The 27,524-nt window shown below is 45.4% G+C and overlaps 1 protein-coding gene across 3 annotated transcripts in view; it reads right to left on the bottom strand.

Moving 5' to 3' along the window:
* The window catches only part of PPP1R1B (protein phosphatase 1 regulatory inhibitor subunit 1B), an 821,552-nt gene that overhangs the window by 126,554 nt on the left and 667,474 nt on the right, over positions 1 to 27,524 (bottom strand). The window lies entirely within an intron of this gene.

The following is a 27,524-nucleotide window of genomic DNA, read 5'->3' on the forward strand; positions in this document are numbered from 1 at the left end:
TCAATGAACTGGCCCATGAAATCCGGGTCTTTGAATTGTTTCATCTTTGCTGAAAGACCAAACACAAGACAAAAACACAAAATATCAGTCTAAACTCTCCTAATCTTATCCCAATATAGGCCTCAATCTATAATCAGTATAGGCCACTGGTGTCCCAAGTTAAAATGTTACCTTCGTTATAACGTTCGTCGCTTACAGTCCTCCTTCCCCCGCACACAGAATGTACGTACGACACACGTGTGTTAACTCTATATGCATTGCGCATGCGTGAAACTCCACCCGCATCGCCTGCCCCTGACGTTCTTTCTAGAATATTCCCCGCCCCTTCTCTCTTTCTGTGGAGTGGGAGATAAACATGGCGGAGACACAGCAGGTGCGTGTTAAGAGCAGTAACGAGGAGGAGGAGGAAAGCCCGGAGCCCAAAAAGATTTAAGGCCTCAAATATGGTCTTTATAGAGATGGTGGACATCTTGAGGAGGAACGACTATGATAGGAAGCATGGACCGTACCTAAACCCAAACGTGATAAAGGCCAAAATCATGACTAAAGTTGTGAAGAATCTGCACAGGAATTTTGGGGTACGACGATCAAAGGAGCAATTTAGGAAACACTGGTCAGACCTGAAACTGAGGGAGCAGGATCAGTACAGAAGGATCAAGAAAGTGCTTCTAAAAAGTAAGTGCTTGTCGTGTGTTCCTATTATGATTATTACTTGCATGCTGCGCCATGTGCTTTTCTTTACTGTTGTACAGTTTAAAATGGTGACTTTCATGTTCGTGGGCACAGTAATTGGTCGTAGGAAACATTGTTCGTTTGTCAACTAAATACAATGTTTTTTGGCAGATACAGAGTTAATTACATTTGGTCATGCTAATTTGTATAAAAATAAGTTTAGGACATTATTGTCTAGATGTGTTTGTAACTAGAATGAAATGCAAACTTGATTCAGTGCAATGTAAGGAGAGGACACTCAGCAGCTGTTTACACATCTGGACTCAGGAGCACTAGTGTGGGACACAAGAACAAACTTTTTAGGGTGTCCCACACAGGTACTCCAGTGGATACTTGGGGTGTCTACATGTGTGAAACTTGTCCAAAAAGGTAAGTATTCCAGCTTAGTTAAGGGAATAATTAATGGCTTCAACTTGGAACTCTGTCCAAACAGACAATTGTACCCCACTTCCAAGCAATGTTTCATATTCCTATTTCTGGCCACAAATATCTGTGTGCCAAGTATACCTTTTGTTTCATTCTCATAGGGGAGAAAAGACTCTGGACATCTGACGACACCAGGGACCCCCCCCCCCCCAATCTCCTGAAGAAGGGGAACAGAGGACACAACCAGAGGATGTGGGGGAAGGAGAGGTGGTGGAAATTGTCACCACAACAGGTGAGTGTCTGACACCACAGATTCAGGTAATAGATGTGTGCCTGCATATTTATAATACATGGTGTGTATTTTTTATTTTAGGTGATGTGTATGTTGTGGAAGAACAATTTACTCTTTTCACCACTGACAGTGCACAAAGACTAATCCAGGACATCATGTATTGTAGTCAGGATTTAGACATGATCAAGCAAAAGACAAATGAGGTTGAACAAAAACTGAAGAACATGATTGATTTACTAGGAAGAATCTAAAGAACTACCAAATGACACCAGTTTATATTTTTGGGGACCAAGTTTTTAAATTTTTTTTGACGCATTTTAAAAGCCAAATTTAGAAGATGCACACAGTGTGTCAAAATGTGCTATCTGCCATCAGGGGATATCAATGTACGCGTTTTGTGGGTGCAACCCCTTCCTCGTAACTCAAGTAGGTGAGAGAAAGGGGTTGCACCCCCAAAACACACCCATTGACCCCCATGATGGGAGATAGCACATGTTGACATTAGGTATGGGATCAAAAAGAAAATCCCCAGTTTTAATCCCAATTTGTTTGTATCTTCTAAATTTGGCTTTTACAGGGGTGACATCACCCCATCTGATGAAGGCAAGATCAAGACATTTTTTAAACTATAATGTCTGATATTGCCTTCGGATTTTTAATTTCAGAACTTTGTAAGTTCCAGAGTTGTGTATGTTATGTTTGCAAACATGCCTGTTTATGTACTTTTCTAAAATTTTCAAGGTAAAAACTTTAAAAAAAACAAGATGTGTTTTTTTGAACACAAAATGTTTTATAAAGCACATGTGAATGTGCACGGAGTAAAAGGTTTTATACTCAACAATGCGTGGCTTATTCTTTCAATGCTCAATACCACTTTTTGTATTAAAACAACAGTGACAATGGGGGTTAATAATCTAAAAACCACTTGGCACTACAAGTGCACTAGGAGAACCTAGGAGACAGCTTAAAACAAACACAAGCAGTAAATCAAAATCAAGATTTTATCAGATCATTTTTTTTTTTTTATTTAGAAAATATTAAAACATTTTCTGGCATAGCAATGGCCCCCCCTACCCGTAAAATAGTCAACATATTTTTCCCGCACTTCACGGGCGCTTTGCGGGGGCAAGCCAGGACGGCCAGCTTCCAGGGCCGTCATTGTTGTTGAAGTCCGGCCTCAGGCCCAACTGAGGCAACATAATTTGGAGCATTTCTTTTTAAAAAGAATTGTGCAGTATGCAGCAGCAAATACTATGTGGTTCAGTTTGTACTTCGCCATATTTATAGCTGTTAGAAATAGGCGGAACCGGCTGGCCATTATCCCAAAGGTATTCTCCACGACTCTTCGGCTCTGGCCAGCCGGTATTTAAAAACCCTCTTCTCCAGGGCGTGGGTCCTCTGGGGGAATGGCCTCATCAGGTGATCGCCCAGACCAAATGCTTCATCAGCAATAAAAACAAACGGGAGTCCTTCAACGTTCTCTTCCGCAGGTGGAAATCCCAAGCCACCACTCTGGAGACGTCCGTAGAACTCCGTCTGGGCAAATACTCCACCATCCGACAACTGGCCATTCTTCCCCATGTCCACATAGAGGAACTCATATGTCGCCGACACCACTGCCATCAACATGATACTATGAAACCCATTATAGTTAAAATAGTATGACCCCGAATGGGGTGGTGGGACTATGTGGATTTGTTTCCCATCAATTGCCTCTCCACAGTTGGGAAAGTCCAAACGGTCGGCAAAGTGGGAAGCCACAGTCTGCCATTCTTGTGGCGTTGAAGGAAACTGTGGAGTCAAAACAGAAAAAATAAAATGAGTAATTTTGCAAATACATTGAAAGCAGATTAGACACAAACATTCTTGGCCAAAATCAGTATAACTTTTATTTTAAGGAGTATTTAAAGACAAAAGTATAAGGTCCACTTATCAGATTCTTCCTCCCCTCTGATGGCCCATTGTAAAAATTTTAGGGTGGGGGGGGGATGTTTTGGACAGGTAACCCTCTCCACTTCATTGAGAGCTGAATGCATAAATAATGTGTGTTTCTTTGGCCAGCCCCTCCTTACTTACACTATTGGAAGCCCACTGGACAGGTAAGAAGTGTCATAATACTAAAATATAAAAACACACTGTACAAATTGAAGCACATTGTTACATTCTGCAATTACCTATCAAGATAATAGGAGAACAAAACTTTAAACAGTACCATTTGAAAGTATTCAAACAGGCCCTTTCACTACATGCTTTGGTGAATTCATCCATAAATCTGACCACAAAAGAGGCAGGTATAGTGTGTATGGGTTTGGCAAAGTCAGCAGACGGAGGATTGGTATCGGTTGACTTAGCGGTTGGGGGGAGGGAGGGTTACAAATGATTTTGGGACCCCAAAAAAAGCCTCTGGCACTCTGCCTGAATTTAAGGACACAAATAACATTTAAACACATTATAGGGGGTGTTTAGGGTGAAGCACTACTATGGAGCTGACAAAATACAGTGACTAGGCTAGGTGTATATGGGCCCAGGATAGCATGCTGGGGAGGTTAGTGAAGGCAAATATGCATGAAGGACAAAAAAAAGGAGCATTAAAAAATCCAGCATGCATGAGGAAAAAGGAGGACATTCACAGCATATTACAATCATGGCAATTTTGGAATGATGAAAGAAATACAAAACATTAGCATACATTAAAGGGGTTGTAAAGGTAAAAATTTTTTCACCTTAATGCATTCTATGCATTAAGGTGAAAAAACTTCTGACAATACCGCCGCCCCCAGCCCCCCCCGTTTTACTTACCTGACGCCTCGAAAGTCAGCTTCGCGTTCCCGACATCTATTCCTCCGCTCACACCGGCCGCTGATTGGCTACAGTTGATGGATTGGAAGCAGTGCAGCCATTGGCTCGCGCTGCTGTCAATCACATCCAATGACGCGGCGCGCTGGGGGGCGGGGCCGAGTGATACAGTGAGCGGCTATAGCCACCGGCTGTATCACGGGAGCGCGCCCGCAAGCACTAACCACCATGCGAGGGAGCTCGCATTAAGGTGGTTAATGCTTGCGGGGAGGAGCTGAAACAGCCGCCGAGGGACCCCAGAAGACCAGGTTCGGGGCCACTCTGTGCAGAACGAGCTGCACAGTGAAGGTAAGTATAACATGTTTGTTATTTTTAAAAAATAAAAATTTTACCTTTACAACCCCTTTAAATACATGTGATGTTAAAGAAGAAAAAACTTACCCTAATATAGTCCTTCTGCAGGACCTGTGTAATGGTAGAACAGGTCTCTGGGATAATGATCCCCAGAGCCTGGGGGGAGATGCCTGTCGAGAACTTGAGGTCCTGCAGACTTCTCCCTGTCGCCAAGTACCACAACATGGTGACTAGCCTCTGATCTGGAGTGATAGCTTGCCGCATGCAGGTGTCCTGCTTCCTAATATAAGGGGTCAGCAAAGCCAACAGATTGTGAAAAATGGGGTCAGTCATCCGGAGATAATTCCTGAAATCATCAGGATTATTCTCCTGGATCTCACGCAGCAAAGGCATGTGAGAGAACTGGTCACACTGGAGCAACCAATTCTTGGTACATGAACTCCTCCCCACCCTGTTCATGGACTGGGCTTGGGTCAGAGTAAGAACCCCAACACCAAGACACCGCACAGCACGAACTCTGCGAGGAGTACGTAACCGCAACATGGCTTCAAAACGGTCGGCTGATCAGAACGAACTTAACAGAAGAACAGCAAGGCCTGTGAAGAGTGAGCTGAAAATCAGAAACGAGCGGAGAAGAACACACTGAAAAACACATACGAACTGACTACACGCACTGAAAACCAGATACAAACCCACAAGCACAAACTGAAGAGCAGTAATGGACTGAAAAGCACGAAAGCTGAAAAGCATGAATCGTCTCTCACCAAACTTCTACTAACACGAGATGAACACAAGGAGCCCAAAAGGGTGGTGCGCTGGCTATTGAACTTCCTTTTTCTAGTCCTGTCATACGTGTTGTATGTCACCGCGTTCTTGACGGTCGGAATTTGGTGTGACCGTGTGTATGCAAGACAAGCTTGAGCAGAATCCCGTCGGAAAAGCCATCATACCTTTTTCCGACCAAAATCCAGATCGTGTGTACGTGGCATTAAAGTGATACTAAAGTCTTTTTTTTTTTTTTGAAAAATCTTTTTTATTGGCGTTAAAAACACATACAGGTGATTAACACATAACATAAAGAAAGCAGAAAGGTGGCCCACGCACGTTTATATTGTTAAGGAATCAAATTCAAAGTGTGTGTCACCTTTGAGTTAAGAAGGTGAGGTTCCCTTGATTAGTGCCATGAAGGTCAGCGGAGTTATTAGCTTTCCTGCTCCCACATGTGTCCAAATAGAAAAAAAAAAAAATGGAGAAAGAAAAACAACCCACAGCCAGTTATATTGTGGGAAATAAATGTCTGATTAGGAGTTCAAATGGAAAGGGCTACTACATGTTCACACACAGAAAATCTGAATTATGCCGTGGAAGGCTCTGCTAACCATTTAGACCACACTTTCTGGTACACCATAGTGCACCCCGCCACAGTGGGGATCAACTGCTCAACAAGTCCTAACAGGCAAACTGACATGGAAGGCTGTAACGGGATATCACAGACTAAATGAATGTATGATAAAACTTCCTCCCAGAACCCAGTGATAGCTGGGCAGGTCCAGAAAATGTGGGTAAAGTCTCCCGGGGTTCACCCGCATCTCCAGCACTCCGAAGGGAAACTGGAGCCCATTTTATGTAGCCTGCATGGGGTATAGTAGGCCCGGTGGATCAGCTTAAACTGTATTAAGCAGCCTCTGAGGAAAACTAAGGACCGCAATGGGAAGTCTCAGATATCATCCCAGTCATCACTGTCAAGTTCCGGGACGTCTTGGAGCGAGCAGGCACTGAGTTTCTCCATAGCTGGTGGTGAAACCAGAGATGACAGTATATCTGGGAAGTTGTTTTTTTTTGTACAGTCAAACCTGAGGACATCTTCCAGAGATGCTTGTATGAGCTGGGGGTTAGAGTGGGAGAATTGGCAGCTGAAGGCATGGGAGAGGTGTAAATATCGAAAGTAGTATGATTCTGGAATATTAAATTTAGAGCGTAGGAGAGATAGCAACATCAAGGAGATGTCATCAACTATTTGGGAAAGTGTTTTTACGTTAAATTAAGTCCAGGCGTAAGGCTCTGGTATCTTGTAGATCTGGGCTAAATTGGGATTACACCATAGTGGGGCATTCGTGGAGTGTGCTTCCTTGGGATATTGTTCAAGTTTTAGACCAGCTCCCCATGCCCGCAAAGTAGTGGTCATAGACGGTGTTAGTGCATAGGGCATGCGGGGGCCACGGAAAAGTAAAAATTTTAGGGCCTCGTGACTGTATCACTGCCGCTTCAAGTAGCACCACGGAGTTGGTAGCATCTGGGTTCAGCCACCACACCTCAGTGACTAATTGAGTGGCCAAGAAGTATTTAGAGAAGTCTGGGAATGCCAGGCCTCCCTGGGAGGCCGGGCGCATCAAAGTGGTCCACCTATATCTTGGGGATTAAGGGCCACTGGACAAAGGAGGAAAACAATATGTTGAGCTGGGTGAAGAAAGATTTTGGATTCCACTGTGGCGAGTGTCTGAAAAGGTAGGTAAATTCGGCAAAACCTTCATTTTGATCAGGTTGATTAGTCCTATTAGCAATAGGGGTAGGGACTCCCATGCCTTCAGTCAGTAGTCAGTAGCCTTTCTAGAGCAGCTGGGTCCATTGGAAATAAAAAAGACTTGGATCAGTTCACCCGTAATGGGGGCAAATGCATTTAAAACCTGAAGTGCACCCTCCAGCGATGGTCCTGCATCATTAAGAAAGAGGAGGAGGTCATCCGCATACAGCGCCACTCTCTCCTCCAGCCAGCCAATCTGCAGCCCCTTAATATGTGGGGAAGTGTGGAGAGCTTCCGCCACCGGCTCGATGGCAAATAAAGCTGGAGAGAGAGGGCAGCCTTGTCGGGTGCCCCTAGACAATGAGAAGGGTTGGGAAAGCCCTCCTCCCAGTTTAATGGCAGAGTTAGGGCTTTTGTAGATTGTCTGTAACCACTGTATAAACAATAAAGGAAAACCCATCCTACGGAGCACCTCCCACAAAAAAGGCCATTCAACTGTGTCAAAGGCCTTTTCTATGTCCAACGAAGCCACCACCCTGGAGCCCATGTTAAGGTGCTGTGCATGAATATTGGTTTGTAGTCTTCTCAAGTTTACCGTGGCAATACAAATGTGTAGAGCGAGCCGTAGAATTGCCAAAAGGCATCAAGTAGTTCTTGTGGCTAGGAGACCGACCCTCCTGAAGTAGACCTGATTTCTGGCATTAGGGACAGTGGCCAGTCATGTTGTGTTAACATTGCTAATAGGCATCCGTTTCAGTCCCCCTGTTTGAAAAATCATTGTTTATTGTTGTAGAGGTCAAGTCTGGTAACCTCAGCTGAGTGGAGATGCAAGTCCCTCTTTTTAACCTGAAGCTTGTCAAAATTGGTCTCAGAAGGGTCTGCAGCATATTCAGCAGAGCAGGAATTGACAGCCTCCTGGTTCTTACGAACCGCTGAGAGAGGAAATGTAATGTCCTCGTGTAAATGCCTTGAAGGCATCCCAAGTAATCTCAGATGAGGAGGACCCCGAGTTATGCTCCCAATATTCAGTGAGAAGGGGGGATTTTGTCCACTATCTCCGGGTGGGCAATCCAGTGGGGCCCAAGTCTCCACAGAGCAGAGGTGCATGAGCATGGGGAGCGAATAGTAAGTTTCAAGGGGTTATGGTCTGAAAGGCTGCTAGGCAGGTAGGCTGCCTCCAACACGTCTGACATCAAAGATGGGTTAGCAAAGGCCAGGTCTATGCAGCAGGCCATTTTGTAGGTGGTGTAAAGGCAGGAGTAGGATCTGTCAGTGGGATGTTTCCATCTTCATACTTCGTCCACCCATCACCTGAGCCCATGCCTTCAGCTTTGTAGAGAAGTGTTTGGGGGGGACTGGGCCTATCTTGATCCGGGGCTAAGATGGCATTAAATTTACCCATGAGAAGTAGTTTAGGAGGACAATACAGGGCTATCTTCTCCATGATAGCATACAATAGTGTAGAGGAGAAGGGAGAGGGTATATATGTCACAATATAACGTTGACTCCACAAATTCAGTACCACCAACACATACTTGCCCTGAGGATCCATGTGAACATGTTCGACCTCGCATGGGAAGGACTTAGATATCAATATGGACACCCCCATGGGAAAATCCAGAATATAAGGCGTGGATTGTTCTATGTAGCCACGTTTTTTTAAGTGTCATCAATTTGCTGCCCACAAGATGTGTCTCTTGTAACAGTATTAAGCTAAGGGAGTGGGATTTAAGGTAGCGAAATAGCAGAGCCCTTTTAAATTTGAAATTTAAACCACGAACATTCCAGGATAGGATAGTGAATGTGGAGCCATTGTATGAAAGAGTAGGAATGACATTGCGTGGGATAGAGTAAAGAGCTGAGTGTATGGGATTATTACGGTGCCAAAAATGCAGCAATGCAATTTTATAAAATTAAATTTATTACAAAAAGTTAAAAAATACAATTCATACAGGGTACAGGGTAGAAAATGGAGCATAGGCAGATCATTACAACCAGTTGATGGAAATAGTTGAAATATCCCTACTAGTTTCGCCAAAACAGGGGATATAATAGGTTGTACTTATACTAATAAAAGATTCTTTTTTCTGTAGAACAAATTGTAAAAAGCGAATAACACTGTACACTGTGCATATCACTAAACGACTGTAGAGAGATTAGACAAGTGCAGTCTCCCCCATCCAATTAATCCCAACCAACAAGATGGAAAGCAGTCTGAGGGACATAGCATCAATCACGCATCATCACAACCTACCCACGGAGCCCAATAGGGCAAGATGGACAACATCCAATGTGAGGGGAAAGGTCGTCCTTCACTGCCTAGTGTGGCTGCAGGGGGCTTGATAAAATAAACCTTGGAAATAGCTGTAGAAAATCATAATTGTAAGGCTATAAAAAGCTCAACTATCAATAATAAAAAGAAAAAACAATCCTAAATACTCACCAAATACAAGGTATACTAACAAGTAACCGGGACACTGAAAAGATCAATAATAATTGATCATTTTGGACAAATAAGTTGGTACGTAGACTAGCTCCACTGGATGAAAAATAGAGAAACAATTTTACTTTACTAATAATTCAAATGGTTTTTGTTATGCAACAAGAATTATTGAAAAGGCTTAGTTAAAAAAATCCTACCTCCAGAAGAAAATTGGGAAGCAAGCCCAGCAATAAAAAAAGTGATCAGAGGCAGTGTGATAGCTGCAAGTTGGAACACAAACTGGGGTGGGTGCACAAAGTATCCACACCAGTTACAGTGCATGAGCCTATTGGACATAAACAGAAAACCCCCAATAACTAGACATAGTAGTAAATGTTGCTGTGATCAATTATAGCTGCAATGACAATAATATGGTCGCCAGAAAATCAAGTTTACCTGTGCAGTAACTTTAACTCAGCAGCGTCCTGGTGAGTCCACAAACAATGAACAAATAGCTAGCCTATTTAAAGCCCCCCACCTGATTGGCAACTAAAAATCGCCAATCAGGAGCGGACAAAAAGCAGCCCGTGCGCCTGCGCACTCACCACCGCCTAGAGCCTACAATTCCCATAGCGCCTAGCGCCCGCTGGATGCATCGGAGGACCGCGGCCGTCCGACTCAATCAAGCAGGGGCATGGCTTAGCTGTGGGTCACCCGTGAAATAGTCAGGGGTCTCCTAGAACAACTTGGGTGCAGCAAAGACCAAGGGATCCAACACCAGGACATAGCATAAAAATGCATAGAGAATATAAAGAGTAGAACTTAACCAAAACATAAAACCAAGAACAATAACCAATAGGGCACCGAAGTACCTACCCTGCCCAGGTCTGTGGCCATCCTTTAAACTAGGGAGGGCACAGAGCGGGCCTATTCCCGTTAACTATATCCTTTAAAAGGCAAAGTGCAATATTTTGTCCAATAAACTTGAGAAGATACTCTTCAAATTCAGTTTATATCGCAGGCTGAGGATCTAGTCCCAGGACCGGGGTGGGGGTCTGCTATAGCTAGCAGAAATGTCCTCACTAAGACTGGAGTAGTGGAATGGGGGGGGGGGGGGAGAGTTGATACTGGAGCTCCTCAGGCAAGAGAAGTGATCGGCAGTCTAAACAGCATTGAACACAAAGTAGGCAAACTGGGGTGGAAGCTGGAGGTATCAGCAGAAATATGGGAGAACAGAAGGGACAAAACTGAAAGTCTCAGAATAACATAAGGTAACCCAGCATCAAGCCACACCGCGGCAGCCTCCGGGGTGTCAAAAAAGCGGGTTTTGTCACCATAATTCTCAGTCTGCTGGGGTATAGGAGGCCAAAGCGGATCCCTTTTTCCCCCAGAGTCGGCGTCGTATATCTGTGAAGGACTTGTGGTGATGTTGTACCTCTTGGGAGAAATCTGGAAAGAAGAACAGCCTGGCATTCTCATATTTAATTTCAGGCATGGTGCGGGCAGCCGACAGGATGCGGTCACGGTCTCTGTAATTTAATGGGTGCAGCAGGAAGGGCACACTGGGGCTCCAGGCATTGGAGGGCTCCACTACAAACATGGGAGGCATGTTATCCAAATCAAATAGGGTGGGCAGGAGCCGTTCAGTGAATTCAGCTGGTTTGGGGCCCTCAGCTCTCTCAGTCAGTCCTAGTATGCGGATGTTGTTCCGCCTAAGGCGGTTCTCAGTGTCTATAGCCCGCCCCTGGTGCGCCCTTACCTGAAGCTGCAGAGCATTTACATCCCTTGAATCTGAGCGCACTATGTCCTCCACCGTGGAGACCCTGTCCTCCACCTCCGAGATTCGGGAATTTATCCATGTCCTGGCGGGCTGACATCCATGGTCAGGAAGTCGATCTTTGCAAGCTGTGATAGCTGCCAGGATCTCCGCTCCGGTGGGGAAGTCTATAGCTCCCATCTCTGCAGCGGAATGTGTGCTAGCAGCCACAACAGAAGCAGGAGACCTTGTGGACAAGATGGCCACTGATGGATAGGGGTGGGGAGCTTTTGGGCCCGATTGTGAGTAGCGGGTCTTGGGGGGACCCATCCGGACTGCGTGCTAGTGCGGAGGAAGGTTTAGGGAGGCAGTAGGGTGAGTACCGGGATCCAGGGAGCAGGATGAGTGCTGCCAGATATCTGAAATGCAGGGTCAGGATCAGAGCTCCAGCGATACACGTCTTCTCTTCTTCACATGCTAGCCACATGGTCTCATTTTGTTTTTAGTTTACAGTTAGTGTACTGTGTCCTCAAAAATAATAAGCATGTTATACTCACCTGCCCTGTGCAGTTGGTTTTGCACATAGCAGCTAAGATCCTCCTCTTCTCGGGCCCCTCTTCTGTGCTTCTGGCCCCTCCCTCCTGTTGAGTGCCCCCACAGCAAGCAGCTTGCTATGGGGGCACCCGAGCAAAGCCACAGCTCCCTGTGTCCATTCAGACATGGAGCTGTGGTCCACCCCACCCCCTTTCTCTCCTCATTGTCTGACTGACTTTGATTGACAGCAGCGGGAGCCAATGGCGCCGCACTGCTGCCTCAGCTAATGAGGAGGGGAGTCCCAGGCAGCAGAGACACTCCTGCAACATTGCTCCATTTAGATGTACTTCAGGTAAGAATTTGGGGCTGAGGGGAGCTGCTGCACACAGAAGACTTTATCTTATTGCATAGATTGCATTAAGATAGAAAAAAATGTCTGCCTTTACAACCACTTTAAAGCATTTGCAAATAATAAAAAAAAAAAAAAAAAAAAATGATATCGTTTTAAGTACTGTAATTCCAACAGCCTTAATTTCTGTTATTTATATCTACCTGAAATTGCCCATACATTCACTTATCTCTTCACTAACACTTCTCTTATTTAGATGCAGACAGCTCAATCTCATTGGAGTGGCTTGTGGTGACCTGACAGATGTGGAGTTTTAGATTAGGTGCTAAAGTGCATAACAACCAGGAGACAATTGTGCCTCGAATGGTGACCTCTTCCATCCCCAAAGGGATAAAAGATCAAAGAAAAATAGGGAGATATCAAGTTGCTTGAAATTATGTAAAATTTTTCACATCCTCAAATCTGCAATTTCTTAATCTAATGATTTGTATCAAACGTGAACATAGTGTGAGACCCGTAAGAGAAAATGGATGGAGAGGCTGCATGACTAGGGGAGGAACATGGTCAGGGAGCGGTCAGCTAGGTCAGTGGTGGGGGCAGGGGTGGAGACCTTACCTGATTGGAGGCAGAAGTTAGAATGGGCAGGGTCCAGAGGAGAGGGCCTTGCGTAGGGGCATATTCTTCAACATTCCAAGGAGTTAGGAGAAGTGACAACTTTGAACGTCCTGCAGGTAGATAGAAAAAAAAAAAGAGTGACTTGGAGACCTTGTTGGCGCAGGTCAGGGCCGCAGTGGTTAATCAGGGCCCTCAGTGGCTGCAGCAGCAGCTATCTGATGTGTTGGGGGGGGGGGGTCGGGTGTGTCTCCCTCACCTGCACCTTCTCCTTCGGGCCAGAAACGGGCTAGGACAGTGCGCCCTCCTGAGCACCTCAGTCCATCCCGTCCCCGGGTCCAGCGTCCACTAAGGAGCCCCTGTCGCAGGGACCCTCCAGGGCCTCCTACTGAGCTGCCTGCCCCCAGTCCCGGCAGGGGCCCTGGGAGGAATCCTAGTCATTGTCTCCCTCCTCCCCCTCTCATCGGTGTCCGGAGCATGCGGCACCCCCCCGCTGGAGGCGCCGAGGGGGGGGGGCGGCTTGGTGTGGGAAACACTGTGGGACACACGGTGGGGGGCGTCACGGCCCCTCAGCTGCTTCCAGTGGGAGTGATGCCCTGTATATGGGGGACAACACTGGGGGTTCCGCGGTCTTTCCCCGCCAGTTGGATTCGGAGCAGTCAGCTCTCTCTGTGGGTACAACACAGAGAGGAGCTCGGCAGAGTAATGTCTCAGCCACGAGCAGCAGGGGGGTTTGGGCACCCTCTGCTGGTTCCCAAGTGCCAATGCACCCTGTCTCCATGGCCTCAAAATCTGAAATCAACATGGCAATTTCCCCAAGTTGTTTCTGACAAGTTTGCGAAAGAGGTGGAACTTGGGAGAATGGCCGGACCATTCGATCATCTGCCAGTTCCATCTTTGCATGTGTCTCCCTTAGGGGTTGTCCCCAAAAGGGAACTCAACAAATTTCGGTTAATACATCATTTGTCGTATCCAAAGGGGGCTTCTGTGAATGATGGCATTTCTCCAGATCTGGTTTTGGTGTCTTATACCTCCTTTGATGCCGCAGTCGGTTGGGTGCAACGTTATGGCCAGGACGGATATTGAATCTGCCTTCCGCCTGCTGCCGGTTCACCTGGAGAGTCAACATCTGCTGGGTTGTTGTTGGGATGGGCAGTATTTTCTTGACCGTTGTCTTCCGATGGGCTGTTCCATTTCCTGCGCATATTTTGATATCTTTAGCACCTTCGTGGAATGGGTAATACTGCAGGAGACCCAGTTGAGATCTGTGCTGCACTATCTTGATGATTTCCTTTGCATTGGCCCCCCAGATTCCTCAGTTTGTTCTGTACTGTTGTACACTTTGGAATCTATTGCGACACGGTTCGGGATTCCTCTGGCGCCTGAAAAAACGGAAGGTCCTGCCACGGTCATACATTTCTTAGGTATTGTCATTGACACGCGGCTCATGGAATGAGGTTAGGCTTAGACTGCAGTCTTTATTGGGTAAGCTTAATTTTGCCTGCCGCATCATGCCCATGGGACGCATCTTTAGTCGTCGACTCTGTGCCACCACTTCAGGGGTTCTACTGCCGCATCACTTCATCAGGCTTTCGCGTGAGCTTAAGGCCCATTTGAGGGTTTAGGGTGAGTTCCTGGCCTCCTAAAATGGCAGGTTCTTATGGATGGCCCGTCGTGGCAGCTTCTGACCTTGACCTTTACACTGTTGCTGCGGGCAGTCCTGGGTTTTGGGCTTTTTGTCAGGGGGGCTGGTGTGCTGCGGCATGGCCCGAGGAATGGCGAGCGGCTGGGTTCTTGCGTAACTTAGTGTTACTGGAACGGTTTCCGATTTTGGTGGCCTTCGATATCTGGGGCTCTAATTTTCGGGATCATCGTGTTTGTTTTCATTGTAACAATATGGGGGTGGTGGAGGTTGTGTCCAGTCTGTCTGCTTCTTCGCCGCCAGTGGTGCACTTACTGCATCACCTGGTCTTGCGGTGTTTACGTTTGAATTGTCCTGTACAAACTGTTCATGTCCCGGGTGTTCTGAATTCCATAGCCGATTTCTTGTCTTGTTTTCAGTGGGAGAGGTTCCAGAGGTTGGCCCTGGAGGTGGAGCAGCAGGGGGTTCCTTGTCCCGAACTGCTGTGGAGACTGGCATTGGAGTAGCAGGGGAGCTGTTACGTCGCTCTGTGGGTACCTGGGCTGCATATTCGTCAGTTTGGGGTGAGTGGTCCGCACTGGTAAGTTCAGTCGGGGGTTGTTTTTCCATGCAGGATCATTTGGTTTTGCTGTTGTATTTCATTGGGACGGAATTTACCTGGGGCATGTCGGTTTCAAAAATAAACAAGGGTTTGGCCGCTTTAGCTTTTCTCTTCCGGATGCAAGGCCTGAGTGATGTGACAAAAGACTTTAGGGAGCGACAGGCTATGAAGGGATTTTGGCGAGGGCGGGTGCAGCCAGATACTAGGCGCCCAGTCTCGTTTGATTTTCTTTGGGATCTGGTGGAGAAGTTGCCCGGGGTTTGCACCTCTGATTATGAGGTGCGGCTGTTCACTGTGGCTTTTGTGCTGGCTTTTTTTGGGGCGTTCTGAATTGGGGAGTTAGTAAGCAAGAACAGGTGTGGTGTGGGTGGGCTACAATTATCAGACGTGGCAGTGGCCGGAGATTGCATCCGGATTCATATTGGGAAGTCAAAAACTGATCAGGTGGGGAAGGGGGTTATTGCATCGTTGATTCGGTTTGCCGAGTTTCTTCTGTTCAACGGTATCTCAGGGTGAGGGGGTTGGGGCTAGGTTCCTTTTTGCTGCATGAGGATGGCTCGTCCTTGTCGCGCTTTCAGTTTTTGTCCATTTTTCGCTGTTTGGCTGGGGCGGGCAGAGGGGTTTCCCAGTTCAATACTCATTCCTTTCGTGTTGGGGCGGCTACGGAGGCGGCCAGATGTGGTTTGGGTTCCCAGGTGGTGAGACATATAGGAAGGTGGGAGTCAGATCGTTTCAAGATTTATGTTCGCCCTCATCTGCTTTGAAGTTATATTGAGTGTTTTTGTGTGGTTCTATGTTTCTTTTGTTTCTCTTTCAGATCGTCCTCCTGGTCTGGATCTTGGGGGATTCATGTTTTCTGGGGGGCAGTTAGGGCTGACGATCGGCCCAAGGGGAAGCAACTTGGCATTCCACGGAGTAAAGCTGTTCTTAAATGGTTGGGGGTTCGGGGCATGATGTGGGGCCAGGTTCTCCCTGAATTTCACTACTCTTCTAGAGTTGATAGGCCCCCAAATGTTTTAATGCTGTAGCCTGGGGGCAATGAATTGGGGGTTCGGGCCACCAGGGATCTGGCGAGGGATGTCAAATTTGACATCTTGTGCTTGATGCACGATTTTCCTGGATGCATCATTGTAGGGTCGGATATCGTGGCTAGAACGGTTTGGTGTTTTGCTTGCTCCGTCATCCGCTTGAACAAGGCAAGAATTAAGTTGAACAGGGAGGTTGGCAGGTTTGTGGCCCAGCTCGGGAGCATAGTGGTTCGGCGCCAGGGGCTAGAGGATTAGTCTGTCCTCTAAAAAAAAAAAAAAAAATTTTAAAAAATGAGAAACGGCACCAATAAAGATCAAAACTATTGATGTTCTAAAGCAGCACCAAAAATTAGCAAAAAACTAATAAAGCATGAAATAATAAAAAGGGCACAAATAGACATCCAATTTAACGTGAATATATGATGTATATTATATATGTTAAACATAAATTTGGTGTCAAACAGTCCAACAAAGTATTTAATAATGGATAAAAAAACAATATGGTTATTCAAATCTCTATATATATTTTCTCCAACACCGTGCCTCCTAAAGTGCAGTGTGCTTTAAATCTTGAAAGGACAAAAAAAGTGCTTCACCCGAAGTGACATATAAATGTGTTCACCAGATGACTTTGGCCACAGAGTGACCACCAGGCATATAAATAAAAGGGGATCCTTCCTCCTTTAGCTGGAATCTTCCAAGCTACATGCAGCTCCAATCAGCTATTTCCAGAGTTAATCTGACTTCAATCCAATCATGAATGGTAAACTGCTTAATCTTAGGCATATATCCACAGTTCCTTTTTCATTAAATCTGTGGAGTTAGGTGCCCCCATAAACGAGCCACGGAAAAGCAATAATAGTGTAATACTGTCTTTAATTGAATGCACATACATGCATATATATCATACAGCAGATGGCAGTGCAGCTGGGGGACGAGGCAGAGGCTGATCCGTCACTAAGTGTATGTGATGCAGGAAGCGCGGCGTGTGTCTCAGCTGGAGGTGCAAGTGGAGAGCTTCTGTATCATGCATTTCAAGCCTCAATTTCGGTGCATTTCACGCTCAGGCGCGTGCCATCAGGTAAAATCATACCAGAGCCTATATGCTATACAAATCAACGCCGTTGGTCAGTGGCAATCGAACATGGAATGGAGCAATAATTTCCATAAAGGTGTCTAAATTAAATAAAAGAACAAGCCTCTGTCTCATCCGAGCTGAGCTTATCAATTAGTAAATCGTATATGAACAAATTTATTTGATATTTAAAACATATAAAAAAACACATTGCATGGATATAAATCCTAAAAAAGGGCTTAGAGATCTGGGTACAAAAACTCATCTATCTCAAAAAGACCCATCACCTTCATTTCAAATATATCATATTCCCATATGGGCCAACAATTGAATAATAACTAAACAGTTAACATCCTAATTAACACATCAAAAAATATATAGTTTTTATATAAAATTATATATGTTGTGAACACATTATAAAACACTGCCATCTAGAGGCTGTATTCTATATTACAGTGCTCACACATAGAGATGTTAGAATTAAGACCTATAATAAGGAAAATTGTTATCCATACTTACCGTAATTTTCCTTTCCTGGATCCTCCCCATGTCAGCCTACTATGGGTCAGTTCCGCCCCCTCTGACCCCTCCAGGACCACCTCTTTTCTAGCCCATAAAAGGGCGGCTGTCTGGCACACACCAGTTTTCAAAAAAATCCCTAGCCTCGCGACGGATACACTGGGTGGGAATCCTCCAGCTGACATGGGAAGGATCCAGGAAAGGAAAATTACAGTAAGTATGGATAACAATTTTCCTTATTCCTGGACCTCCCCATGTCAGCCTACTATGGGATGTACCAAGCAATATTAAGAAGGGAGGGAAGACAAAAAATAAAAAATAAGCCAAACCCTCAATGCAATGCTACTTAAAATGTTTAATGGGCAACAACCGCTGTAATAACTGTAGAGCCAAATGTTTCCTCAGGCGGACAAGCCATATTAAGCTTGTAATGCCTAATAAAAAGGTGTTGGGCACGCTCCAGCTTGCTTTTCTGCAAACTACCTCAGGGGTGACCTTCGCGTATGCCCAGGATGCTGCCATACCCCTCATCAAATGTGCTTTGATCTCTGAAGGAGGAGGAAGGCCCAGCGTTTTGTATGCAATATGCATGGTCTTGACAAACCAGGAAGACTCTGGATGTTGCTGGCATACCCTTTTTAGGCCCCATTGGGAAAACCTACAGCTGATCTTGTTTGCAAAAGCTTTTAGTCCATTTCAGGTAGGTTGAAACCACAGAGACCAGGTCTAACCAACTCTACTCATTATCAGCTGTATCTGCCAGAAAGGCTGGGAGAATGAATTCCCAGTTCATACGAAATTATGTGGCCACCTTAGGTAGAAAGCTCAGTATCGGCCTAAGGACTATCTCGTCTGGGAGCACCAAACAATATGGTTCTTTAGATGAGAAGGCGCACAACTTGGAGTCTCTTCTGGCCGAGGCCACGGCTAGTAAAAAACAAAAACAAAAAAACTGTTAAAAAGAAATAATGAACAAGAGAATGCTTGATCAAAACGGAGGAACCAGCAATGTTCCCAAGACTAGTGTTAAGTCCTCTTGTGGAAAAAATGATTTCAATGGAGGTCTGATTTCTATTGCTGCCCCCAAGAAAAAAAAAAAAAAAAAAAAAAAAAAATCAGATCACCAAAGGATGTAGAGCATATCTTGTACACGACATAGCCGACAAGGGAGAGATTTGAGCCTTCAGGGAATTATAAGCTAACCCTTGGAGAAATTCCAAAATGTTAGATACTGAAGGAGATCCAAAGGTCCCAACCCCTTTCCGTAGTATTCCAGATCCGGTGATAGGTTACATTCGTTCTGACGATCCTGCAATATTGTCATTAACTTTAACCTGAGTGTCAGGCCCCACTCTACAGAAGGAGATTTTGACAAGGAGGCAGATTGATTGGTGAGCCCAACTTTATCCTCCAAGCCAGAGGGAACCACAGCTCCCTGAGCCAGTAAGGTAGGACTACTATTGCTGTGACCCTGTCTCGCTGAATCTTCAGCAGGATTTTGCGGGCCAATGGAAGCGACGGGAACACATACACCAAGGGGAAGTTCCAAGACCTGGACAGAGCACCCTGACCCAATGCCTGTGGATGCTAGGCCTGGGGAGAAGAAGCAAGGCAGTTGACAATTCTTCAATGCCATAAGATCTATCGAAGGTGTCCCCCAGACCCTGAAGATCTTGCGTAGGTACTTGGGGTTGAGGCCCCATTTATTGTGATCCCCAAAGCCTCGACACAAGAGATCTGCTAAAACATTGCCAGGCCCTGGGAGTTAAGATGCTGTAAGAGAACCCAGATTCTTCTGTGCAAAGGAAGATTGACATGCCACCTGAAGGAGAGGGTAACTTCTTGTGCCCCCTTGATGAGACACATAAGCCACCATAGTTTTGTTGTCCAAAAGAATCTTGACAGCTTGATCTCGCAACATAGATTGGAACGCTAAGAGTGCATCTGACAGCATCCAATCCCAGGAAATTTGAACTCTTCGCTACAAAGGTACCATTGGCCTTTAACCTGCTGTCCCAGGCAGTGTGCCCTGCAGCCTGCCAGACTGGCATTGGTCGACACCACCATTGGTTCTGAGGTCTTCAACGGAACTCCGTGGGAAAGATTGCAAGCTACTGACCACCAACCAGGGACCAGATTATCGGAATTGGCAGATGATCCCACTGAAGAAGAAAGTTGCATTGAAACCTCCTTCTGCGCCACCTAACCCACGGGACTACTGGAACTGTGGCTGATAAAACCCCCAGATACTGCATGGATTCCTTCAGCATCATAGAAGGCCTGGCCATCACTGCTTTGTCTGAGACTGGATCTCCTGGACCTTCCTCTGAGGAAGAGAAACACGACCCCGATCCGTGTTGAATTGTACTCCTAAATACTCCAACATTTGGGTCAGATGCATCTGGCTCTTCCAAAAGTTGATTAACCAACCGAAACGAGTTAGTGTTTTGCAGGTGAATTCACTTGAACTAGGAGCTCATTTGACGGACCCAGAAGTAGCATGTCTAGATAATGAAATATTTGCACTCCCTTGACCCTGAGAGTTGCAACGACAGCAGACAGTAGCTTTAAATACGTTCTCGGAGTCGTGCAGAGACCGAATGGGAGAGATTAAAAATGAAAATGAGAGCCTTCCACTGAAGGCCTGAGAAAGCAATGGTGAGATGCATCTATGGAGACATGAAGATACGCATCCGCCAGATCGTTGGAAACCATCCAGTCTCCTGACTCCAGAACCGACGATCGTTTCCAATGACTCTATTTTGAATGGAAGAATTCAGGACTTTGAGGTCAAAAACTGGTCCGAAACCCCCTGAAGCCTCTGGGACCAAAAACAGAGGGGGAACATACTCTTTGACTCTATTCGTGCCTTGGAACCAGAAGGATGGCCCTTGCTGCCAACAGCTCTCCTATATATACTTGCAAACATTGCCTCCTTTCCAAATCCGTAGGAAGTCCAGTTTCTATGAACAAGGTCTGAGGGGGCCTTGTTCTAAACTCGAGACGATAACATGATCGAATGACGGCTACAATCCAGGCATCATGTAATTTGTCCGCCCAAACCCCCCCTGAATTGGGCTAGTCTTGCTCCTACTTGAGAGGGTTGAGCGGAGACAGCTTCAGAAGGACCTATTTGAAGCCTTAGGCTCTGTCTCCACTACTGCGAGTTGCTGTGCGACCTGACACATGCGAAGTCACATGACAAGTCAAAACCCATCTATTTCAATGGTCCCCGTTCTAATTGGTGCGACTTAAGTCCCAGGGACTCCAAAAAAGGTTTTTGCACTACTTGTTCCCACATCTGTGCGATTTGTTCTCACAGGTAGAATGACATCGCATCCCAAATCACACAAAGTCGCAGTGAAAAATCACGCGACTCTTGGGACGCAGCAGTGGAAACACAGCCCCAGGAGCTTTGTTGGCCCTGGGCTTGGAAGTTTTATGGAAGGTTGAACCAGCTCCCCTCCACTGTCTGAAAAACTGTCTGTAAGCCCTGGCCTCTCTGAATCCTTCTTTGGATCTCTTGTTAAACCGAAAGGGTTGCTGTGTCTTTTTCTCTTCTGCGGGATTAGGCCATATCTGTCGCCGGAAACCCGCTGAATTACTAATTCTAAGTCTTCACGAAGCGTAGCTTCCCATTAAATGGAACCGAACACAGACTGTGCTGAGAAGCCTTAGGCCCCTTTCGCACTGGGGCGGTGGGGGCGTCGGCGGTAAAACAGCGCTATTTTTAGTGCTGTTTTACCGTCGTTTTTGCGGCTGTATTCGGCCGCTAGCGGTGCGGTTTTAACCCCCGCTGGCGGACGAAAAAGGGTTAAATCCGCTCGTATAGCGCGGCTATAGCCGTGGCATAGCCGCGCTGTCCCATTGATTTCAATGGGCAGTAGCGGTTTAGGAGCAGTGAATACACCGCTCCTTCACCGCTCCAAAGAAGCGGTTAGCGGGACTTTTTTTACCATCCTGCCAGCGCACCGCTTCAGTGTGAAAGCCCTCGGGCTTTCACACTGAACAAACAGCGGAGGCTGTTTAGGGGCGGTTTGCAGGCGGTATTTTTAGCGCAATACCGCCTGCAAACCGCCCCAGTGTGAAAGGGGCCTTATCGGCCGACCAATGCTTCAACCATAAGGCTCTGCAGGCTGTGACGGAATGAGCCATTATTTTTGCTGTCATCTTGATCTGGTCGACAGCCACTTCAGCCACAACTCTACAGCAGTCTGCAAAGGAGAAGAACTGCCACTTCCCAGACTTTCTTCCAAACATCCATCCACCAGCTCCGCTACCCACACTCTAAGGCTGGATTCACACCCATGCACTCCCAGCACATTCCACAGAACCGCACCACAGAATGTGTTCCATAGGAGACCATGATAAATGGACGGTAGTACAAATCTGCAAAACACACCAAAAAAACGCACAGGTGCGCACCCAGCCCAAGTGCTACTGCCACCGGAGTGAGTGCTACCGCCGGTCTGCAGGCTGCTGTCCAAACTATACAACCTTTTTAGGTCTGCGTCTATTTTGCGATCCATAGGATCCCTACCAGTGCAAACATCAAACGTATGCAATTCTGAGACCATCTCAGCCTCAGATGGATCCGAATCGCTATTGACTTCAGAGTTAAAACCCACTGAAAACACACGATCTGAATCTGCAGATGATGAAGATACAGCAGGATGAGCAGGATTCCTTAAAACACTCTTCAACCCTTCCTTGACTGCGTGCTTAATGTAGGATTTAACCTGGCATGCTTTCGCAGCATTGTCCTGAGCCGTCTGATGTCTTGACCTCTCTTGGCTTGGGTCCGAGCGACTAAAGTGAGGTAAGAGTGAGGGAGATCTGGAATGCTGTGACAACAGGCGTCTATCCAGCTACATGCGACTCTGCAATTTGTCATGTCTAGTCCCTTTTTTACTCTTTTGAGGCTGGAATGCTGATTTGGAACCTCTTTGCGGGAGTTTATTTCGCAGTGGGTCCTTCTCTCTGTAAAACAGAGGATGTGCTCTCTTTTAAAAAATAAACAAAAATGTATTTTATTTATTTTTTTCCCCCCAAAACAAAAATACTTAAATACAATTAAATTAAACTTCTCCATCCAAACCTTCAGTGCTTAAGGCAGCTAGGCAGGTAGGCAAAATTCCCCAGTCCTAGAAGGTACAGGATAACAAAAATACTCTGACAGACAAGTAACACAGCAGAAAGTAATGAGAAACCTGGAAGGAGACTTACAAGAGCAGAGTAGCAGATTGACCAGCTGGAGACTGAGATCAGCCTAGAGGACAGAGGCTGCTGCAATCAACAGTGAGCATTCTGGTGTTTGCTAGACAACCCAAAGAGGAAGCTACCTCTGACCTCACCTGCTCAACTCTGAGCTTCCTGAAAGGAGTCCATGTGGAGGCGGTGAACTACAAGTCCCAGCGAGCCAAACCACTGCCTGAACACACAAAAACATAGAAGGAGAGAGTTCCAGCACCTGCCTAACGAAGGTATATACAGTCATTTATACTGCTAGTGACCTTTGCCAGTAATACACAGTCATTTATACTGTACCATACAATCCCAGCACAACAGGAACCCACCTCCTCAGGAGATTTACAGCCTATATGGGGGGGGGGGTCTTTTGAATCGGGAGAGGCTGAACCCGACAGGATGGATGCATGGATGGAGAAGAGAAAAAATATATAAATAAAAATAAACTTTAAAAGGCATCCGAAGCGAGGACGAAAAAAGAACACTGGTGTGGGCAGACAGCCGCCATTTTATGAGCTAGAAAACAGGTGGTCCTGGAGGGGTCAGAGGGGGCGGAGCTTACCCATAGTAGGCTGACATGGGGAGGTCCAGGAAAAATATATATGTTGTGAACAGATTAAAAAACACCACCATCTAGTGGCTATATTCTATATTGCAGTGCTCACCCATATAGGCATGTTAGGATTAAGACCTATAAAATATATCTGCTCTTTTTTTATTTCAAATAAAGAAAACTATTTTAGATTAATCCCTTAGATATCTGTTCATGGTACAATATTAATTATTAGATATTAGATGATATACATGAGAAAAGATGGTACAAGGTGAAGATCAGAAATCAGTTAAGAAACAGTTTAAATCTATCTCAATATTTAACCCGGCAGGCATGAGGCACCCTAGCTCAAAAATCCAAGCAGGTTTCGGCTTAGGAGACATAGGTCCTCATATCTCCTCCTCTCCAATGGGTTACTACTTTGTCAATTACATAAAACTTTAAACTTAAAACTTTAAACTTTAAAAGAGGTGGATTTTGCTGGTGGTGAGTTCTGAAGTGATTCAATGCACTATGTTTTCTAAACCCATTAGCAATATTAGTAACATGTTCATTATTTTTTTATATAAACATCGTGTGGTTCTCTCCACATATAATAACCCACATGGGCACGTAAGGGGTTATTACTTTCAGCCAATTAAAACGTGACACGGAGAAACAAATTCGGTCATGGTGGGACATCACAACTCTTGAACTTTACATAAAAGAAAATATTACCCCTAGAAGTTTACAGTGGGATATAGGTCCTAATGACGGACTAGAAGATCCCAAGCTCATGTTGGAATGGTATGAGTTTTTTAATAAAAGTGAGGAAAAACATATGGAGATGATTGTTTGCAGGAGAAATATTAAGCTTGGTCTGCTGCCAACAAAAATCTTCCAATCTAAAGAAAACCTGTCCCCTTTTGTAGCTACACAGGAATATAAAGATAAGTCCATTAATCTAAAGAAACAACTCACGAAATATGATAATGACATCAAAAAGAAAAAAGTGAAGAAACATCAAAGAGATATTAAGGACTATAAGGAAGGCAAAGTGTATAGATGGCAGGAGGATATGGTGAAAACCATCTCCCGCAATTCCTCAATGGAACAGGAGGTTGTACAAAATAGTGGTCAGGATCGTACTTATAACCAGCCCCCTAGGACTGGTAACAATGTTATCCAAGAAAGTGGTAAAAATCCTGGTGTGATCCAACAAGGTAGGGGTCCCACACCTTTGGGAAGAGAACTTGGGAGACCGGGGGGTAAGGGTTCTCCACAATATAATGTTCACACAGAAGATAGATTTTTACCTTTAAGAGGGCAGACCCCCCAAAAAACAGGAACAACATGGATATTATCCCTACCAGACCTCTGGTAGTGGCTATGGCTATTAGGGTGATGGTGGGGATTATTACTGTGAGAGATCATATTATAGGGATCCACCACCCCCACCTCCTCCCTCATATTATAGGCAATATGAACTGCCCCAAAGGAGACCTTTTAGAGGGAGACCCTTTAGAGGGGGAAATCAGGGAAGAGGTTTACCCAAACCTCAACCCCCTCCCCCACATGTGTATGATAATCAATACTATCAGCAAACGGGGGAATGGAGGGACTGGAAAGAACCCTACAAAGTAGCGCACACCTCCCAGAAACCACCAACAGAAAAAAGAAAAGAGGCTGTAGAAGAGGAAGACAAAAAAAGAGAGACAGTTAGAGCCCTTTTTAAACTGGGGCGGTGCGGGCGCTGCCGGTAAAACGGTGCTATTTTTAGCGCCGCTTTACCGTCGTTTTAGAGGCAGAAATCGGCCGCTAGCGGGGCAGTTTTACCCCCCTGCTAGTGGCCGAGAAAGGGTTAAAACCACTGCAAAGCACTGCTGCAGCAGCACTATGCCAGCGGTATAGCCGCGATGCCCCATTGATTTCAATGGGCAGGAGTGGTGAAGGAGCAGTGTATTCACCGCTCCAAAGATGCTGCTAGCAGGACTTTTTTTACCATCCTGCTAGTGCACCGCTCCAGTGTGAAATCCCTCTGGGCTTTTACACTGGAGACACAGCAGTGGCTCTTTCAGAGCGCTTTGCAGGCCCTATTTTTAGCACTGTAGCACCTGCAAAGCGCCCCAGTGTGAAAGGGGTCTTAGAGTCGGGTATATTTATTATGGCAGGGGAAAATTTTACCAATGAGGAGTTACACACTCTCCAGGAAGGGTTAAAGTTTGCTCCAGCCAGATTTTTAAACAAATTCGATACTATGATAGATGTTGAGAAGTTTTCCAGGAAACTAATTATTAACATTTTTTTTATGGAAGTAAAGTCTAAAGACATTCAGGTAAAGCAAACTATTCATGAACATAGTGGATTAAAAAACAAATCCACTTTTAATCCCAAACCATACAGTTATAAGTTTATTGATGTGTTTAAGAATATGGTACAGGATGATATTAGAAAAATAAAAAGTGATAAGAAGAGAAAAACTAAGCAGGTGTGGGAAGCTGTTAAAAAACTTGAAGAGAAATAGTTATTAGACCTGTCGATAAGGGAGGGGGGCTTGTGGTACTCAGAAAATCAGATTATAAAATAGAAATGAAATAAAAAGTAGCGCATAAATGGTGCCAAAAGTCTTCAATCAAGAAAACAACTGAAAAAAACAAATGTCCACAAATGATAAACATAACAGTGAAAAAACTTGTAAGTCTCTCAATATAGGTGAATAAAATCCTGTCGGTGAGTGGGAAACAAATGACATGGAATGTCCCACTGAAAACCATGCGTGGATGCAGGGAGACAGAAGTTAAAACGCAGGTGAATCAACAAATCATCCCCAAGTTGTATCTCTCAACAACATGCGACTTGGTAAAGGTGGTGTGTAAGAAACTCTTACCAGATATGATGGACTCCCTTGTCAGCGACAGGGAGTCACTCGAGCGGGTTGCCTCTCAGGGCCAGTGAACAGACATCACAGCTCTGCGAACCTTCTGGGTCAAACTCTGCGCGGATCTCCCGGGGTCGCCAGGTGGGTCCTCCCAAAGGATGGCCAAGGTGCGGATCAGAGGGAACAATGCGTCACTTGCAAAGGCTGGAGTGAAGGCTGGTTGAATCTCTCAGTAAGTATGTGGAGAAAAAATAAACAAGCTCCACATAGTGTAGATGAGCAAAAATAGGATTTTTATTGCTAAAAACGCCAGGTAACAATAAAATGTGATCACAAAGTAAAAAATCGAAAATGGGCAACAAGGAGGATGCGCTTCCAGCTCTGATCCGCACCTTGGCCATCCTTTGGGAGGACCCACCTGGCGACCCCGGGAGATCCGCGCAGAGTTTGACCCAGAAGGTTCGCAGAGCTGTGATGTCTGTTCACTGGCCCTGAGAGGCAACCCGCTCGAGTGACTCCCTGTCGCTGACAAGGGAGTCCATCATATCTGGTAAGAGTTTCTTACACACCACCTTTACCAAGTCGCATATTGTTGAGAGATACAACTTGGGGATGATTTGTTGATTCACCTGCGTTTTAACTTCTGTCTCCCTGCATCCACGCATGGTTTTCAGTGGGACATTCCATGTCATTTGTTTCCCACTCACCGACAGGATTTTATTCACCTATATTGAGAGACTTACAAGTTTTTTCACTGTTATGTTTATCATTTGTGGACATTTGTTTTTTTCAGTTGTTTTCTTGATTGAAGACTTTTGGCACCATTTATGCGCTACTTTTTATTTCATTTTCACATGTTTCTTTGGTTGTTGTCACCTTGTAAGTAGCTGCTCCGCACCATATTTTCTTTCAATTTAGCGCAGTGTACACTTTTATTATAAAATAGAAATGAATAGAATTTTAGGAGAGAAAACAAGTATATTAAACCACCTGGTAACCCCACTCTTAAATTAAAAAAGAAATTATAAGATTGGCTAAAGAAAGGTATCAAAAAAGACATCTTAGATTAAAAAGAAGTAAAATACTTGAATTTAAGGGGCCCTAAAATACTGGTAATGTATGAATTGCCCAAAATGCAATAAAACAAAGTAGCCCCACCAGGGAGGCCGATAATTAGCGAAATTAACTCCCTGTATTCAAGAGTCGGGGAATATCTTGATACCTTCTTTCAACCTTTCGCAGCCAAAGGTAAAGCTTTTTTGAAGGAT

Source organism: Aquarana catesbeiana, linkage group LG12, assembly GCF_042186555.1.
Source record: "Aquarana catesbeiana isolate 2022-GZ linkage group LG12, ASM4218655v1, whole genome shotgun sequence".
Taxonomy (NCBI): domain Eukaryota; kingdom Metazoa; phylum Chordata; class Amphibia; order Anura; family Ranidae; genus Aquarana; species Aquarana catesbeiana.